This window comes from Cibotium barometz, chromosome 51 (assembly GCF_041138505.1).
Source record: "Cibotium barometz isolate CiBa-2024 chromosome 51, ASM4113850v1, whole genome shotgun sequence".
Lineage (NCBI taxonomy): Eukaryota > Viridiplantae > Streptophyta > Polypodiopsida > Cyatheales > Cibotiaceae > Cibotium > Cibotium barometz.
This window is the reverse complement of record NC_141096.1, coordinates 19,811,317-19,830,403: the sequence shown is the minus strand read 5'-3', so window position 1 is coordinate 19,830,403 and position 19,087 is coordinate 19,811,317. Positions and strand designations below refer to the sequence as shown.

The following is a 19,087-nucleotide window of genomic DNA, read 5'->3' as shown; positions in this document are numbered from 1 at the left end:
TAGTAGGGCAGCACATAGAAAGAAAGAAAGATATATTAAGCGTCTACCAAAGACCTAATGGGCCATGAGACCAAAGTGATACAATAATGTCCATGGCATATCTCATCATGGAATGGAAAATAAAAGACAAACAATATAAAGGGGGGGTGGGGATGTGGATGGAGTGCTAAGGCAAGATGCATCTCTATATGTTGAAGGGGTAGTACAAGCATGCTATGCAGATCTATGTCTAACTCCATCCAGTGCCATAAGAGGGATATAAGATATCATACATCGCCGATGCTGAGGCTGTGAGTGGCGTGAACATGTACCGTGAGTCTGAATGAAAGCGAGCTAGCCTCTCCTGTGTCTCCATCTGGTGTCTCATCCGGATAGCTGCTATCTCTCGGTGACGGAGTTGGGGTGCTCTGTGTCCAGTCTGTCTAGGTCTCCTCTTGGCTCTCAATTTCTCTGTTCTCTGTGCGGTCACCCCACGTGGTACATCAGCTGGCACTGGCATAGCTCTCTGGAAGAAATCTCTGAGCTGAGAGAGAGAGAGAGAGAGAGAGAAATGAAATGAAACCATGTGACATTGTCTGGAAAAGAAAAGAAAGAACTGAAGGTAAGTATCTAGCCCTACAATACATCAGTAGGGAGCATCCGGAAGCAGCAACTGGGGAGAGTGGGAAGCTAATGCTACTAGTCAAAATGGGGTACATGAGTACATGGATACATGAATACATGAATATGGGGGAGTACAAAAGTGACAGTGAGTACAACAGTATATGGCTAGAGTCGTAATCATCCTAGGAGCCCTAACATGGGTCTCTGCCGGATGGCCTGGATATCTGCCATAGTGAGATGCCTGGTCGGACGAGCCCGGTGCCTCGCAATGATGCTCTGAATCCTCCGGTGTAGGCACCGTCTCCGATGTGAGGATCCGCGAACCCTCGGGCGTCTGGATCTGCCCAACTGGATAGCTCTCTCAACTAGAGTCCCACGGGGTGCCCACTGCTGGGCTGTCGGCTGTGTCCTCCTGGGTAGTCCCTCTAAAGAAGTCAGTAATTTGTCTCTGTGTGGACTCCCTGCCAGTCGGGCGTCTGCTCCTGATAATGGACTCTCTGAACCTACGGATCTCCAGGAGATAAAAACCCAAGCATCGTTGATCACAAAAGTCCATGACTCTAGCCAGTGGTCCAAATCCCTCTCCGAAAAGGCAATGGTAGCGCCCTCGAATCCCATAATATGCTGTGCAGCGAGACAGATGTAGTGCTCCTCCATCTCTGGCTCTATCCAACAAATCTGACAAATCCTGTCCCCTGGAGGTATGCCTCTAAATCTGCCTGTCTCTATCTCTAACTGATGTGAAGAGGTGCGGATCTGCCCAATGGCGCACCTCAATCCATGAGACAGATGGGTATCCATGTAGCTCGGTCTAAGTATAAAGCCATCCTCAGTGGTGCGGAGAAGATGGTCTCTATAGAAAGCCATCTTCGTCCCCAACTCCTGTGAGGGCTCTAGCCATGTCCTCCTAGTGTCCAACTGAATGAGGTCCTGTTTGATGACTCTACTAATCTCAGAATGTGTCAAGGTGAGAGAGGGTGCCTCTAGAGAGTACTGGAAGGGTGGAAGTCTGTCTAAATTGAACCCGTGGAGCTCAAACTAGGATGCTATCTGTGCATACCAACATGAAGTGTCTCCCTCCATGGCTAGCTGATGAGAGGACTCTAAAGCAAGTTGTGCATACCGGTGTCGGGGAAGCTCCGAGGAGCTATGAATGAAGGACACTGATCTGGCAAGAGCCTCGACTACGATCGGTGGTGCTCCCATCTCGGCTCGGATAATCTCATGGGGTACCGAGGCCTTAGCCCGAATAATCCTGGAGATCATGGACACAAGTGGTCTCTCCATCGATCTCCATCCCTCGTAGTAGAGAATGTCCTCCTGAAACCGGCCTATCCCTGAGCTCGGACCCCTTGTCAATCTGCCCATCTGCTCAACTCCTGCTCAAGAATAGAGGCATATAGCTTGGCCAGTGAGTGACCAACTATAATGGTGCGGTAGTTAGTTGGCAAGCTCGGATCTCCAGACTTGAGTACCGGCACAATCGTGGAAGTACTCCAAGTCCCAGGAAACCCCTCACACATGGCTCTATTAAACATGAGAGCTAGCAAGTTTGCAATCATATCTCTAGCATGTATGAAACGCTCGGCTACAATGCCCTCATGATCCTGTGCCCTCCCTGTATGCAATCTGTTGATGGCCCTCCTCACCATCTCTGCTGTGAAGGTGTAGAGGGAGGCTACATACTCGCCCCATGTATCTGGAGAGGTAATGGCCGGAGGTGGGGGGTGCACTCTAAGCAATCTCCAGGCCTCCCCATAATCCTGACTCAAAAACAACTGATAGATGCCTCTCTCCAGCCGAGCTAAGAATGCTCTCTTCTTCTGCCGAATGAGGGATTGGAAGATGATGCGTGACTGTCTATATGTAGTAACACCTGTGGCCACCTCTCTCTGTAGCCGGGCTCCGAGCGCCCTACAGTCATCATCATACCAACTATTCTGGGGCATGCTCCCAGGACGTGGTCGTACTGTGGGCTGCGTGTGTGGGAAGGCCGTCATTGCAGCTGTATGTAAAGCCTCTGTCAAGATCTGTGTGAGCTCTGCTAATGGCCTCTGTGGATCCTCTGCACTCAACAAGTTGTAGATCTGTGCGGTGTATACTCCATCAGTCTCTCTACAGAAGGTATATCTCGTGTGATAGGAGGATTGCCCAACCTGGCGGGTACTGTAGTGGAAATCCACCGTAAAGAAGAGAAGTGCATGATCCACCGTAACTCCGATGGGCCTGGGGCCAATCGCAAAATCCTGGATACTCGGGATGAAGGTTGGCAAGGCTAAAACATAATCCACTGTGCTGGCCCCATGTCTATGTGGAAAGCAAGTAAAGCCACTGGCAAGTGGACATTTCTCTAGGCCATTTAAAATGGCCAGCCCATGTGCAGTCCCCATCTCCAAGAGGTATCTCCCATACACAGTACACTCCACCTCATCCTGTGATCTCCGGGTCAAACACATCTCCTCCACATCTATCTCTCTCAATATCTCCTCCGAAGTGTCAAAGAAGGAGGTCTGGTACTGAGCCGTTCGAGCATTAAAGTCCCCAAGTATGATAACATCTCCCTCCCTGGAGAACTCCCATATGTTCTCGTCTAGAATCATATATGGAGATTGCCCCTTGGGCGCTGCATAATGAGATGTGCTAGGTGGAAAGTAACATATAGCAATGTGTAGGGGTCTACCCTCATCTGCCCTCACTCTGACCCACATGTACCTCGCGCTCTCATCACGTCGCATAACATGGATGAGTGGCTGAAGCTCCTCTCTAAAAGGAATTGCAACTCCTCCAGATCCGCGACCACCATGCTTCAAACGGGCCTCCTGTCTACAAGTCGTCTCCCATCTGCATCCCGCCACTCTCGGTAATGTGCTGCCTGGGGCCTGCCTGGGGCCTGATGTGTCTCCGAGTAGAAGATGATGTCCCTATCTCTGAAGCTGTCCTCAAAGGCCCCCACATCCAGTCTCAATGCTCCATTGCAGTTCCATACTGCAAGTCTCAGACTGGTCCCATAGGTCTTGCACCGTTAGGTGGTGCGTCTCTCTAGTATCACCACTCTGCCTCCTCTGTAAAATGCTAGCTTCCCTTTTCTCTGGCTGCCCTAATCTCTGGCATGCACTCCCTCATATGTGCTAGCTGTGCCAAGGTGAGGTCATCTCCTAAAAAGATGCCCGTTTTCTTAAGGGCGGAGCGCTTGGCCAAGAAATCCTTCTTGGCCTCCAAGGTGGGAAAGCGTAAAATGAGAGCTCTCTCCTTCATTCTTGTCTTTCTTTTTCATTTTGTTGGGATGACAGAGGATACCCCATACAGGTACTCCGATTTGTCTCATAGGCCGAGTTCGGTCTTTTGGAAGACGTTAATAAAATCTTTCTTTCTTTCTTTCTTTCTTGCCCCCTCTCCAAGCCCCCGTGTGTGTAGGCCTCGAAATGCCCATGCGTGTGTATAAATCTTTGGCTTCCTCCTCTACATTGTCACCGTCCTTAAGACCCATGATCTGCACATGAAGTTCCCTTGTCTTTCTTCTTTGTTCCTCCTCAATTGTCAGGTTGATAATCTTCGAGGTAGATGTGCTTTCGGCCTCCTTGTGCTTACCTTTCTTGACCACTTCTATCCATTTCTCCGTTTCATCTACTTGCTTTTGCGTCTTCATGAGCACCTCCACCCACGAGGAGGTCTCCCGGGCTTTCTTTTCTTCTCCCTCTTGAAGTGTTCTCACTTGGGCCTTGATGGTGTTTAGCTCCTCCATCATGACGGGCTGAATTTCACCTTCCTCGAGCTTATGTTGAGCACATGCTTCTTCTATCTCCTTCTTGAGATTTGCGATCTCTGCATCTTGGGCTGCTATCCGCGCTTCAAGCTTCTTGACTTTGTCAAGAAGGCTCCGGTTGACCATATTAATTGCATTGTCCGTCTCTTTCTTGTGTTGTTGGATGGCTGCCTTGATCAGGTCTTCAATGTTGATCCTCTCCATCTTGTCTTGGGCTGAAAAAGGCTGGTTTCGGGTTAAAAATTAATTAACCCTTCCTTGGCCATAGGAAGAGCTCTGTGCGTGTCTGCAGCGCTTCCCATAGAGAGAGAGGCCAGAGGGGGCTGTTGTGAAGAGAAATGAAATGATATATTAACGTCTTCAAAAGGCCAAAATGACCTATGAGACCAAAAAGGTTACAACAATTGGTGGATCTGATACAATGTCTGTGTAAGAAAAGCTAAAAACAACTAACTGAAACTGAGAGAGAGAAAGATAGGCAGCAGGCGGGAGAGGAAAGCAGGCGGGAGAGAGAGAGAAAGAAAGAAAGAAAGAAAGATATAGTAGTAGTCTGCCAAGCTGTCGCTGGTCCGAGGCCTCCATCAACTGATGTAGTGAAGAGTGCTTCTCAAACAATCCTGCATATCTATCTCTGACCCCCTGGTGGGCTCTACATCTACATACAAAGTGATCCTCAGTCTCCACCTCCTCGCGGCACAATCTGCATATCCGCTCAGCTCTAGGAACTCGTGCTGCTCTCCCAGCCTCTATCTCTAGCTGATGTGATGAGACTCGTAGCTGTCCAATAGCAACGCGAGAGCTGTGTGGCATGTATACATCCATGTACCGCGGTCGATGTATAAACCCATCCCCTGAGATGCTCATAAAGTGGTCTCTGTAGTACAGCATCTTCGGTGGTAGTGGGCTCTCTGGTGCTGTCCATGTCTCCTGTATGTAGTGCTGCCATATGTCCTGTCTCATCACTCTGTTCCTCTCATTGAGAGAGAGGTAACCCCGTGGAGCAGACTGATCATACTGAAAAGGTGGCAACCGCTCAATGTCTATACCATGATGTGAGAACCACTGTAGCATCTGTGCATACCAAGATCCAGTGTGTCCAGCCTCGGCCAGCTGTCTGGATGCCTCAAAAGCTCGGCGGGATAATCTCTCCATGGGCATCTCCCTCATCCTGTATATAAAGGAGATCGTCTGGAACAATGCCTCCACTGCCATAGGTGGTGCAGCAAACTCAGCTCGACAATGTCGTGCGGGACGGATGGTTTGCTGCGTATCATCCTCGAGAGCATCAAGATCTGTGGTCTCTCCAGCTGTACCCATGTGGAGGCTGCAAGCCCTGGTGCACAAACCGCTGCTGCATACATCAAGGCTGGTGTCACTAATGTATCAAAGAGCCACCCCTTCGTGCGGGGTTCCTAAAAATGTGCCTGATAACACTGACGCTCAAGGCCAGCAAGAGTTGCATACCCCCGGGTCACTCTGTCTTGGACTGCCTGAGCCATGGAGAAGCGTCCAGCTGAGCTAGTAAATGTGATGCCAAGGTAAACATAAGAGCTCACCACCTCGACCCCTCGACCCGCCCTCCTGCTAATGTGAGAGTAGTGTGGCTCCTGACTGCGGGTGAAGTGTGGAAGATCATAACCTTGGTTTTCCCAAGGTTCACTGTCAGCCCCTGCTGTGCGCAGAAGTCATCAAGAGCCACAAGGTGTCTTTGAAGCCCAACCTGCGTGTCGGATACCAAGATGATGTCATCAGCATAAAGCATAACATGGACAGTAATACCTGATAGCTCAACCCCAGAGCCTCCTCCGTGTGTGATGTAGTCGACCACCTCATCAATATAGAGCCCAAAGAGCGTGGGGGAGAGCGGGCACCCCTGCTTCACACCAATGGTGCTAGCAACTGTGTCGGACAAGCCTCCTGGGCATCGGACTCTCCCAAAGACCTGCTCATATAGCTTGTATATGCCCCACATCATGTCTGAAGGTATGCCTAGTGTCTGTAGTCGCCGAAAGAGGCGCTCTCTGGGCACAGTATCAAATGCCTTGCGGAAATCCACAAAGCAACAATAGAGCCGTTGCCTCCGTGCCTTGGCCTGATCAATCAGGCACCTCAATGTAAAAATGTGGTCGATGGTCGAGAAGGCTCGACGGAAGCCTGCCTGGCCTGCTGCTCTCAATCCCCCAACCTCTGCATGAGTGCTCAGCTCTGCCTCCAAAACTGCCCCGTATAGTTTGGCCAATATATGGCCAATCGTGATGGTCCTGTAGTTCCCGGGGTCTAGAGAGAAATGAAATGAAATGATATATTAACGTCTTCAAAAGGCCAAAATGACCTATGAGACCAAAAAGGTTACAACAATTGGTGGATCTGATACAATGTCTGTGTAAGGAAAGCTAAAAACAACTAAACAACTAACTGAAACTGAAACAACTATGAGGAAAAGTACGGTACCAGGAACGCCTAATGGATAACATCTAGGAGGAAAACTCCAGCAACAAAGGTAAGCATCATACACATCACTATCCAAAGATGTCTCTCATCGGTCGATGGCGGATATCCTCAATGTCCTACATGGTGAGTACTCTGACTGGACGTCTCCCATGCCGTGCTAGTATGATCCTGATCCTCTGTTGTAGTCTCCGCCGGTGTCGAGATGGGCCTCTCATCTTGGGGCGCCTGGACCGCCCCAGCTCTATAGCCCGATCAATCAGTGTACCTCTGGTGCGGCTGTACTCTGGGGCTAGCTGCAATGCCTGCTGACCTGACTGCTCAATCTCTGGTCGAAAGAAGTCTGTAATCTGCCTCTGTAGGTGTCTCTCCCTCTCTGATCCCCTCCCTCTCAGGAGACCCTCTCTATGTCTACGCAGCTCCAGCAAGTACAATCCGAGGCATCTCTGATCCTGGTATCTCATGACTCTAGAAAGTGGTCCAAAGCCCTCTCTGAACAGGCAGTGAGAGAGAGAGAGAGAGAGAGAGAGAGAGAGAGAGAGAGAGAGAGAGAGAGAGAGAGAGAGAGAGAGAGAGAGAGAGTGAGTGGCGGGAGGGGGCTACGAGGAGAGAGAAATGAAATGAAACGAAATGATATATTAACGTCTTCAAAAGGCCAAAATGACCTATGAGACCAAAAAGGTTACAACAATTGGTGGATCTGATACAATGTCTGTGTAAGAAAAGCTAAAAACAACTAACTGAAAGTGAAATAACTGTGAGGAAAAGTACGGTACTAGGAGCTCCTAATGGATAACATCTGGGAGGAAAACTCGAGCAACAAAGGTAAGCATCATACACATCACTATCCAAAGATGTCTCTCATCGGTCAATGGCGGATATCCTCAATGTCCTCCATGGTGAGTACTCTGACTGGACGTCTCCCATGCCATGCTAGTATGGTCCTGATCCTCTGATGTAGTCTCCGCCGGTGTCGAGATGGGCCTCTCATCTTGGGGCGCCTGGACCGCCCCAGCTCTATAGCCCGATCAATCAGTGTACCTCTAGTGCGGCTATACTCTGGGGCTAGCTACAATGCCTGCTGGCCTGACTGCTCAATCTCTGGTCGAAAGAAGTCTGTAATCTGCCTCTGTAGGTGTCTCTCCCTCTCTGATCCCGTCCCTCTCAAGAGACCCTCTCTATGTCTACGAAGCTCCAGCAAGTATAATCCGAGGCATCTCTGATCCTGGTATCTCATGACTCTAGAAAGTGGTCCGAAACCCTCTCTAAACAGGCAGTGAAAACGGCCTCGTATCTCATAATATACTGGACAGTGACATATGTAATGTAACTCTGTCTCTGGCTCCATCTGGCACAGCTGACAAATCCTGGCCTCAGCTGGTACTCCTTTGAATCTGCCAGTCTCAATCTCTAGCTGGTGTGAGGATGTGCGCATCTGACCAATAGCACACCGTACCCCATGAGAAAGATGAGTATCCATGTAGCTGGGTCTAATCACAAACCCATCCTGCGTGAGCTGGAGAAGATGATCTCTATAGAAAGCCATCTTCGTACCAAGCTCCTGTGTCGGCTGTATCCATGTCCTCCTAGTGTCTAGCTGAATCAAGTCCTGCCTGATAAGTCTGGTAATCTCTGCCCGTGTGAGAGAGAGGGAGGGTGCATCCAGGGAGTACTGAAATGGAGGTAGCCTTTCCATACTAAAGCCATGCAACTGGAACCAAGCTGTCATCTGTGCATACCAACATGATCCGTCTCCCTGTGATGCCAACTGTCGTGAAGACTCCAGGGCTAAGCGAGCATATCTGTCTCTAGGGAGAGCCCAAGTGCTATGTATAAAGGAGACTGATCGAGTGAGTGCCTCTACCACCAATGGGGGGGCAGCCATCTCTGCACGGATAATATCATGTGGTACGGAGGCCTTGGCCCTAATCATCCGGGAAATCATAGAAACCAAGGGCCTCTCCATATGTCTCCATCGATCAGTGCTACCAGCTCGGCTGTGGTGATCCACTGAGGGTCCCCATATCTCCACTCCATACAGCATGGCTGAAGTGACCAAAGTGTCAAAGAGCTAGAGCTTTGTTCGAGGTTCCTGAAACTGAACCTGCGAACACATCCTCTCTAGTCTCCCCAATGCTGCATAAGCTCTGGTCAATCTGGTCTCCGCTGCTCTCCTCAAGGAAAATAGTGGGCCACTGAAAACCACACCAAGGTAAGTATATGCATCTGTATACTCCACTGTCTCCTGACCATATGTAAAGGTGGGTACTGACCTCCTAACCCACTGTGCTGTTGTGTTAAACACCATCACCTTGGTTTTACCAAGGTTAACAGACAATCCACTGTCCTGTGCAAATGTGTGCAGTGCATCCAAATGACGCTGCATCCCCTCTGGAGAATCTGAGATCAGCACAATATCATCAGCATACAATAACAGCGGAATCCATGTCCCTGCTAGTTGTGCTCCTCTGTCACCCTCCCGCTCTACATAGTCTGAAACCTCATCCACGTACATCCCAAATAAGGTGGGAGAAAGGGGGCAGCCCTGTTTCACCCCAATAGTGGAGTGAACCATCTCAGATATACCCTGAGTAGTATGTACCTGTCCCACAAGTGTCCTGTATAAAGCCATGATTCCCCAAATCAGCTCTGTGGGCACTCCCATCTCCTGTAGTTTGCGCATCAGTCTGGCTCTCGGTACTGTGTCAAAAGCTTTGCGGAAATCCACAAAGCAACAATAAATCCTCCTGCCATATAATCTGCCCTCCTCAATAATAGCTCTGAGTGTCAAGATATGGTCAAGAGTGGAGAAACCTCTCCTGAACCTTGCCTGCCCTGATGCACGTATGCCCTCTCTCTCTGCCCATCTACTCAACTCCTGCTCAAGAATAGATGCATATAATCTAGCCAATGTGTGACCAATCATGATGGTACGATAATTCCCAGGAAGCATGGGATCCCCTGACTTGAAGATAGGCACAATTGTGGACATATTCCAAGTCTCAGGAAAACCCTCACACATAGCTCGGTTAAACATCATAGCAATAAGCTCTGCAAGCATATCTCTGGCATGAATAAAGTGCTCTGCTACCAAACCATCATGATCATATGCTCTCCCAGTCCTCATCCTGTCAATAGCTTTCCTTACCATCTCAGCAGTAAAGAAAGCACAGGTCTCTGGGCATGGCTCCGATGGGTCTGGCAGGGGCGGCTGTCCTGCTGCTGTGTACAGGGATGCTGCGTACTCACCCCAAATCTCTGTGGCGGCAGAGAAATGAAATGAAATGAAATGTTATATTAACGTCTTCAAAAGGCCATAATGACCTATGAGACCAAAAGTTACATCATGGTGGATCTGATACAATGTCTGGATAAAAAAACCCAGAAAATGAAAAATAAAGATGATACTACTGGCACCTAGAAAATGAAACTGGAACTGGAATATAGTGAGGGGAGGGTACGCTATGGAGGTGAGTGGAATATAGTGAGGGGATACAATATCATGTGGGACGGAGGGGTACACTATGGAGGTGCCTCCATCTCATAATATGTGCCGCATCGGACACTGGCGGATCTCCTCAATATCCTCTGTGGTCAACACCCTGACTGGGTGTCCGGCATGCCTCGCAAGAATAATCCGAATCTGCCGCTGCAACCTTCGTCTATGCTGGGATGCCCTCCTCCGTAGTCGTGGGTGTCTGAACCACCCAAGCTCAGTCGCACGATCAATCACTGGTGTGGGCGGTATCCATGTCCTGCTGCTGCTGTGGTCCATTTGGCGTAGTGATGGCTGGACTAAAGAAATCTGTAATGTGCCTCTGAGTCTGGCTCTCTGTGCGCCTAAGCAGGCTATCTCTATGTCTCCGCAGCTCCAGCAAGAACAATCCCAAACACCTCTGGTCCTGGTACCCCATGACTCTGGAAAGTGGTCCAAAACCCTCTCTGAATAAACAGTGGAAACGACCACGTATCTCATAGTATGCAGTACAATGGCATATATAATGCAGCTCTGTCTCTGGCTCCCCATGGCATACTCGGCATATCCTAGCCTCAGCTGGTATACCTCTATATCGGCCAATCTCAATCTCAAGCTGGTGTGAGGATGTGCGAATCTGACCAATAGCGCATCGTATTGCATGAGACAAGTGTACATCCATGTAACTGGGTCTGATCACAAAACCATCTGCTGTGAGCTGAAGAAAATGCTCTCTGTAGAAAGCCATCTTCGTGCCCAGCTCCTCAGTCGGCTGTATCCATGTCCTCCTAATGTCCAGCTGAACTAAATCCCGACGGATGAGTCTGGTAGAGAGAGAGAGAGAGAGAGAGAGAGAGAGAGAGAGAGAGAGAGAGAGAGAGAGAGAGAGAGAGAGAGAGAGAGAGAGAGAGATTTTATTAACGTCTTCCAAAAGACCGAACTCGGCCTATGAGACAAATCGGTGTACCTGTATGGGGTATCCTTTGTCATCCCAACAAAATGAAAAAGTACTGAACTAAAAAGCTGAATCTGGGTGTGCAATAAGTACAATGAGTGGGGGAGGGGATGGAGCTCTACTACTAGGAGAATGCAAAGCTAAATGCATGGAGTATACAATCATGATATGCAACCTAGCTAGCTCCATCCTGTACCATACTGGGGGTATAAAATGGTATACATCAATGAAGGGGGTGTCCACAGCTCCGTGAAGAACATGCCTGGGTGTGCTCTGAAGTGAGCCAGTCGCTCCGCACCCTCCCTGTGAAACTGAGCTCTGATCTCTGTCATCTCTCTCTGGTATAGGTGTGGTGTCCGAAAGCCAGGTGTCCTCTGTCTCCTGCGGGCTCTGAGTGTCTCTGCTCTCTGGAGAGTAATTCCCTGCCGTGTAGGGACTAGGAGCGGGATGGATCTCTGAAAAAATGTAGTAATCTGTGTCTGTCGTCCCCCCTCTGGAGCTGTCTGAGCCTGTAATGATGTCTCTCTGTGGCGTTGTATGTCTAGAATGAATCTCCCCAGTATGCGCTGGTCTGCTGCCTCAAAGATCTGGCGTAGGGAATGTGGCTCTCTGAATAAAATGTGATATCTCTCTCTGATGGCTGTATATGTTCTGCATCTGCATACATAATGCTCCTCACTCTCCACCTCCTCTCTGCACAAAGAAGTAAAGCACAAGTAGAAAACTAGAGAAGTTGTTAAGCAAAAATGGGGATTGTGTCTTGTCAGGACACAGATAGGACTAGGGGGAGTCGGGCGGTTCAGGGGAGTCAGGACATGTGTGGATGGCCAAGACTATTTTAGCCGGCTAGGGTTCCTATATCTGGCAGTCGGCGGTTGGAGAGTTGCTCTATTCTCTTCTAGCAAGTTTCATAGAAGTCTATGACTGATCTCACACTGGTATCAGAACATGAGCATCTAACGACTGTCGCACAAGCCGTAGCACGACTGTTTTCAGTCGTCGTATAGCCGGCGCACAGCAGCCAGCCATCTTACACAGTTGCGAGTCGCCGCATACACCTTGCCAAGAGCCCATTGCAGGCTGAAAGAAGGAAAGAGAATGAATTATAAAAGCTAAAAAGCACACAAAATCACAACCTTTTTCCCCACATGAAACGATATGGTTTCAATGTGCACATGAAACGTTTCAACACTGAAATGTGAAACGAGTTTCAAAGCCACTGAAACGAGTTTCATGGTGACCATGTGATAGCCCAAGTGGTAAAGGTGTTTGTCTAGGACCAGGAGGTCCTAGGTTCAAAACCCCACAAGGTGCTTCCTCAAGAGCATCGCCTACAGCGGATAAAAAGTGCCTACGGGCTGGTGCCTACAAGAGGAACCTGGGCTTAAGGCTAGTCAGGGGGAGGGAGGGAGAAAAAGTGTATGTTCTAGAGGTTGAGCCAAGAGTCAACCACCTCCTAGGTCCTCTCCTTTTTCTCACCCACAAAAACCTCAAGTACGAACGAAGGAGTCCCGCAAGAGCCTTCATGGTCGGAAACCTTATCAACAAAGTGGAGTTGTGCTGCCATGGTAAAGGGAGAAATAGAAAGAAAGAAAGGTCTACTATTGCAAAATACCTATGTGACTGATTCTGAAAATTCAAAAAGCCAAGGAAAAACACCTGTTTCACGCGAGAACTGTAGAAAAGCACGCAAAAAATAGGTGACCCACCTGTACTCCATGGACAAGAGATGCAGATCCGGTTGCGAATCCTCGCAACAGGCTATCTTTAGTCAATTTCGTAACGTGCTAAGTACAAAGGGCCTAAGGCCTTTCCTTTTATGGATAAAAACAACACCCGAGTGAATTTTTCCCCAAAACAACAAGTCTTTTTTATGTGCAGTAAAACCGCCCCATTCCTGTTGCTTTTTCAATAAAAACAGCCCCATGCTCTTTATATTAAATATAGCATAGCTGTTAGTTTTAAAAAACCAATAACCCTACAAGTGGCATACCCTTGCTTTTTCTCTTCCAAAAAAAACAGCTCGCCACAGGACGGATTGTCATAGAGAGCTTTTGAGGCATCGAGACAGCTGGCTGAGGCAGGAGACAGAGGATCATGGTATGCACAGGTCACACATTGGTTCTCACAGCATGGCCTAGACATGGATCATCTACCACCATTCCAGTATGACATGGATGCACCACATATCCGTCTCTCTCATAGTGAGAGGAACAGAGTATTGAGACAGGACCTATGGCAGCTCTATACACGAGAGACATGGATATCGCCTACACAGCCTCTTCCACCGAAGTATGCTATACTACAGAGATCACTTCATGAGTATCACTGATGATGGATTTATAGAGAGGCCTAGATACATGGAGGGCTTTTTACCACACGGCTCCCGAGTGGCTATTGGTCAGCTCCTATTTGTTCTTTTCTCTTCTCTTTTGTATGTCTTCTTTGTTTACTGATGATAAATATGCTAATATCATCTTCTAACTATTGGGCAGTACCTTCACATTTTATGTATATGATTGTTTTGGTCCAATGTTTCATTGTCCACCTATCTCATGTTGAAACGTTTTGTTCCATCGGGGGCAGCGTTCACTATGTTTGGAATCTTTTCAGCACGTTTTCCAAACATACTAAACGTATTGTTCACACTACGGTTGGAACCACCTTGTAGGCAATGCACTAAGGATGGTAGTGACGCGTATTGTCCGGGATAAGCTCATCAATGTTTGCAAGTTGTTCTCGAAGGTCTTTAACCTTCGTGAGATACTCATCCATAGAGTCACCCTCATTCATATGCAAAAGGTCAAGTTGCTTTTTCAAGTAGGCCACAAGAGCCTCATTGCGCACATGATATAGTGTTGCAAGGGCATCCCACGCTAACTTAGCAATGCCACATGAACGGATGTGTAGTATGATACTCCTCTTCATGGAGACAACAATGAGGGCATGTGCCTATGCATCTCTAGAATCCCATCTTCTCTGATCTGCAGTAGGAGGTGCCTGTGCTTGCAACTTCTCTAGTAGATGCTCCAGGAGTAGGCTGCCGTGTAGCAGCCACTGGACGAGCATCATTGCCTGTGACAATACCCCAAAGCCCTTTGGCTACCAGTAGATGCCTCATCATATAGGCCCACAACGGGTAGTTAGTCCCCTTAAGCTTGTCCTTGCCGGCGTTGCAGAGAGCATCCCGAATACATCATTATTAGCCATGACTCAAAGAAAACTAACAATTTGTCCCAAGCAAATATCACTGCACAATGCATTGCCTTGTGGGATGCCCAATGACCCGTTGATCACAGTCACATGGGACGGGGACGAGGATGGGAAACGGCAAAAGGCAGGGAATGGGGACAGGGGAATGGGGATGACATATGGAATATGCAATTTAGTGAAGTATCCTTACATAGACTACAAAGCACACTAAATAAAAGAACATTTATAATTTTACACTGAACTTTAAAGGCATCTCTAAAAAGTTTAAATTTTTGAGTTATTTAGTAAATGCGCATTGCACAATGCAAACACCGAAAACGCCAAACAGGTGCTAATAATTACAATGACAAACCAATATATAAGCATGGAATGATGATCACTATCAAATAAGAGAAGACTAGTGTCTACAATGCACATAAAGTGTGGAGTCAAGACTCGAGTCAAAAGTCAAAACAATGAAACAAAGGGTAGAGCTAAGAGTCTAGGCTACTAAATGATAAATCAGAGAGCTTGCAATGCTCAATCGGAGCTTGGAGCTTGAGAAGTGCTGGCCTCATGATCATGGCTGCCTACATGACCAGTCTGAAAGGTAGCGGCATCGTCCTCTGGGCTCTGTTGTGTCGCCGCTTGCTCATTTCCCTCCACCTGCTCCATCTCCCACTGGGTAAAGGGATCTGCCTTTGCAGTCGCACCCTTGCAAAGCATTCGCAAGTTTGCACTTACAAGGACAAGATCATTGGCCTTTTCTATACCAAGGCGGTTCCTCTTCTTTGATGCAATATGGCTGTAAGAACTCCAAAGCTGTCCCAAACAAGAGGAGCTTATAGCTTGGCTGAGAATGCGGATAGCCAACTGTTGCAGCTCAGGTCCATCTAAACTATGGTCCTCCCACCACAAAGCAGCCCCAACCTTCAACCTATCCTCTTGTGCATCCACACAACCAAAAGCACCACGAAAGGATCTGTATGCAGCAAGCTGGTCTCTGATTTTGCGCCTAATGCCTCCATCTGGCGCTAGATGATCCAAGGTGCGCCTCCAACCATGTAAGATTCCTCCCCAGCCTCTCAAGATGTCCAGCATCTTCCCTTGTAATCAAATCCTTCTTCAGAAATATAAAAGATCTTGTTTCTACCAGTTTTAGCCTAGAGAGAGAAAATCTTCTAGAAAGTGGTAATTCAATTTTTAAATATTTTTGGATAGAAAAATATCGCATCTTATTAAAATAAGTTCCCCTGAAACAGAAGTTCAAAAAGATTTTTAGAAGGTGCATTAGAAATTAAGTATAATTTGTTCAAAAGGCATTATCCTGGGGGTGAAGATTTTTTCGAAATTTTAAATTAAGGTTCCTATGGACCAATAAGATTCATCCAAATGTAGGGAGGAGATAAATGAAGAAATAAAAGAAAAATCTCCCAAAAATGAAGAGTTGACTAAGGACAAGGTTAATAGTTAAAAAAGGGAGATATTTAGAAGTAATGATGCATTTTTGACACCTCTGCATGGGGGAATTTCCCTCATGAAGGAGGCGCCTGTTTCACATTCTTGAATGAGTTTTAAACTCCCAAATAATGGGATATTTTTATCTCTCCTCTCTCCTTTTTCAACTAGATCCAAAAAGTGAGTAAAATTGACCTAAAAATGGTAAAAAATTGACCAAACTGATCTGGAAAATTCTAGAATCAGTTGGCTTGGTTAGAAGCTCACTTTTTCCTATAAATAGAAGCCCTCCCCTTTGTTGAAACTTAATAGTGTTTTGCATTGTTACCCTGTCTCTCCCAAGTGCCAAAAACAGTGTGAATTGTATTCATAATTCATTAGTTTTTGACCTTCCTTCTTCTAGAAGATTGGTGGCCACTCTTGTTACAAACAAGAGTTGAACCCTCAACGCGTTTCACATCCTCCCAGAACATAGTAGCAATGAAACGCGTTTCGCTGTTCCTGAGGCATACGAAACGTTTCGAAACGTTTCGTTGTTTTTGAAACGAGTTTTTTTTGGATAATTTTTTCCCCCCAAAACTGCAATATCCACGTTAAAAAAACGTTTGGCTGCCGTTTTTGTGCGTTTCTGTGCGAGCAGCCTACAGGTTGGATGATGCAAAGGAGGATGAGTAGGCTCTCAGAGTCTAGTATCTACTTAGTACCTAGTCATGACTCATTCTCATTTTCATTTATGATTTATTGACATGTATGATGTATTATGTCATGTTTGACATTGGAGGCTACTAGCTAGAGCCTTGGATAGTGTTGTTATTTTTAGATTTTTTTGAGTTTCTTTCATGTATGGTGTTAGTGGCAGTCACATGTCACATGTGACATACTCTCAATTGCTTCAGCCATAGCCCATGTGGCATGTGACATTTATGATGTATCATGTGACATTTCTCATTTTATGGATTGCCACTCTTTGGTCCTGACTCCTTTTGCCATTTGGTTACTTGTAAGTTGTAAATCGTAAATTATTAAGTTGTGCTATGTGACTCGTGAGTGTGAAAAGAGTGTTAAGTTTTCACATGTCTCAGACTTCAGTCTTCAAAGTTCTAATTTGCAATTTATTTGAGCCTATGAGATCAAGGTAACATGTGTCCGCCGCCCCCCCCCCCCACCCCCCCCCGCGGGTACCCGAGCCGTTTCATACTTCTGGGCTTCACTATGAAACGTTTCGAAACGCGTTTAAAAAACCTTTTTTATGAAACTCCTGGCTACTATGTCCCAGAAGGAAGTGTCCTCTGCACGCTCCTTGCATAATTTGCTTATGGCTGTCGAAGCCAATGTGGAAGTGGTGAACTCGTCGCGGACCACACGAGCAGATTCTAGATCGTGAATTTCCTTCACAAGTTGATGCCCAAATCCGAAAAGCAAGTTGATCTCGTTCCGGAACAAAGATTGATAGAGGACATCTGGTCGGCTACTCACTAGCTAGTCATCTGTGTGCTTGCAACTACTCGGGACTCATCACTCCTTCCTGGCCTCGCGCGGTATCCCTTGTCTCAAGATTCGGGTGCAACCACACAAGCCTTACAGGCACAACACCGATCAGCCACATCAACTTCATGTCGTTTCCATCACTACATGGCTATCTGGACTTCCTTCTTGCCGCTTCCTTATGGCCACCATAGTTTGTGGACCAGCTGATGTTATCACATGGCAAATGCGCTTTTGCTAGCATACGCCTTCAATTGAACAGGCTCTAGTTCTTGGAATTCCTAGCGGATGGCTCTCCACTCATTGGACTTGGGTAGATAGGGAATGGGAATCGTCATCCACGTTCAACCATAGACCAACACGAGGTGAGCATGGCAATTCTGTGGTAATAAAAAGCAAGGCGATTGACACCACCATAATTCACACGCAAGACTATCCTGATCGGCAAGCAACCGTGAAATGCCATTGTCATCTTCAAAGGCACCCTTTCATCGTCACCAGAGATGCGACGGGCACCCACAAGATTGCCAAGTGTCGGCAGTCAATTGCCAACATGAACATTTAGGCGTGCACATTGCTCAGAACACCATAGCTTCTATTGCATGAAAAAGATGATAGATGGCTAATCTCTCTTGCCCGATACTAATATGAAGATGGTTATAACTTCCATGCACGTGAGGATACGAAGAGGTATGAGTATATATGAATGGGTGCATCTCCCCTAAGGTCTAAGCACCATATAAGTGTAATAATAAGGCTTGAGGTTTTAGACCCCTAACACCAGGGTGATAGAGTTTTCGGCCAGTCCACAGATTACATTCACCTGAAAATGCTTCCAAATCTTCAAAGCATGGATGACAGCCATTAATTCCTTTTCATACGTGGGAGCATTCTTTTCCGAATTTATAATCTTTGCTTTCATAAGCAACTGCATGCCCTTCTTGGTTTATGACTACACTAATACACTCTTGAAGCATCACATTCTATAGTAAACAACTTGGATAAATCTGGAATAATCAATACTGGTGCTTTACTAGCATAAAACTTCAAAGCCTCAAAAGCTTCTAACTTCATGCACATTGGTCAACTTTGGCCATTCCATAATAGCCTTGATCTTGTCTAGATCCATCTGAATCCCATCTTTGGACGCTATATGGCCCAAATAGTGAATTTATGATAGAAAGAACTCACTCTTCTTGCCATTTGCAGAAAGCTTGTGCTTTCTCAATTCTTGAAAAACAATATCCAAATGCTTTTTATGTTCTTCCTCATTATTAGAGTGTAGTAAAATATTATAAAAAAAAGTACCTGTGAATTTACAATGGGCTCTGAAGATTTTATCCATCATCTTGTTAAATGTGGCATGGCATTGGTGAGACCAAAGGGTAACACAAGAAATTCGTGTAGCCCAAAGGTAGTCTTGAACGTTGTTTTGTGCACATCCTCTAGAGCAATCCTTATTTGATGATAGCCACTCTTCAAGTCTATCTTGCTGAACACTTTGGATCCATCCAACCTGTCTAGGATATCATCAATTCTAGGTATGGGGAACTTGTTCTTTATAGTAATCTTGTTGCCACACACATTTGCCAAGACCCATCCCTCTTTTGGACTAACAATACTGGAGAGCAAAAGAGTGAAGAACTAGGTCTAATCAAACCCTTTTCCAATAACTCATTTACCTGCTTCATAATCTCCTCCTGCTAGG

General features: G+C 46.9%; 1 protein-coding gene and 1 pseudogene across 1 annotated transcript in view; one reads left to right on the top strand and one right to left on the bottom strand.

Annotated features, from left to right (window-relative positions):
* LOC147609402 (uncharacterized) overlaps nucleotides 1–19,087 on the top strand; it is a 111,722-nt gene that overhangs the window by 62,244 nt on the left and 30,391 nt on the right. The window lies entirely within an intron of this gene.
* LOC147609403 (uncharacterized) lies at nucleotides 3,510–4,584 on the bottom strand (annotated as a pseudogene).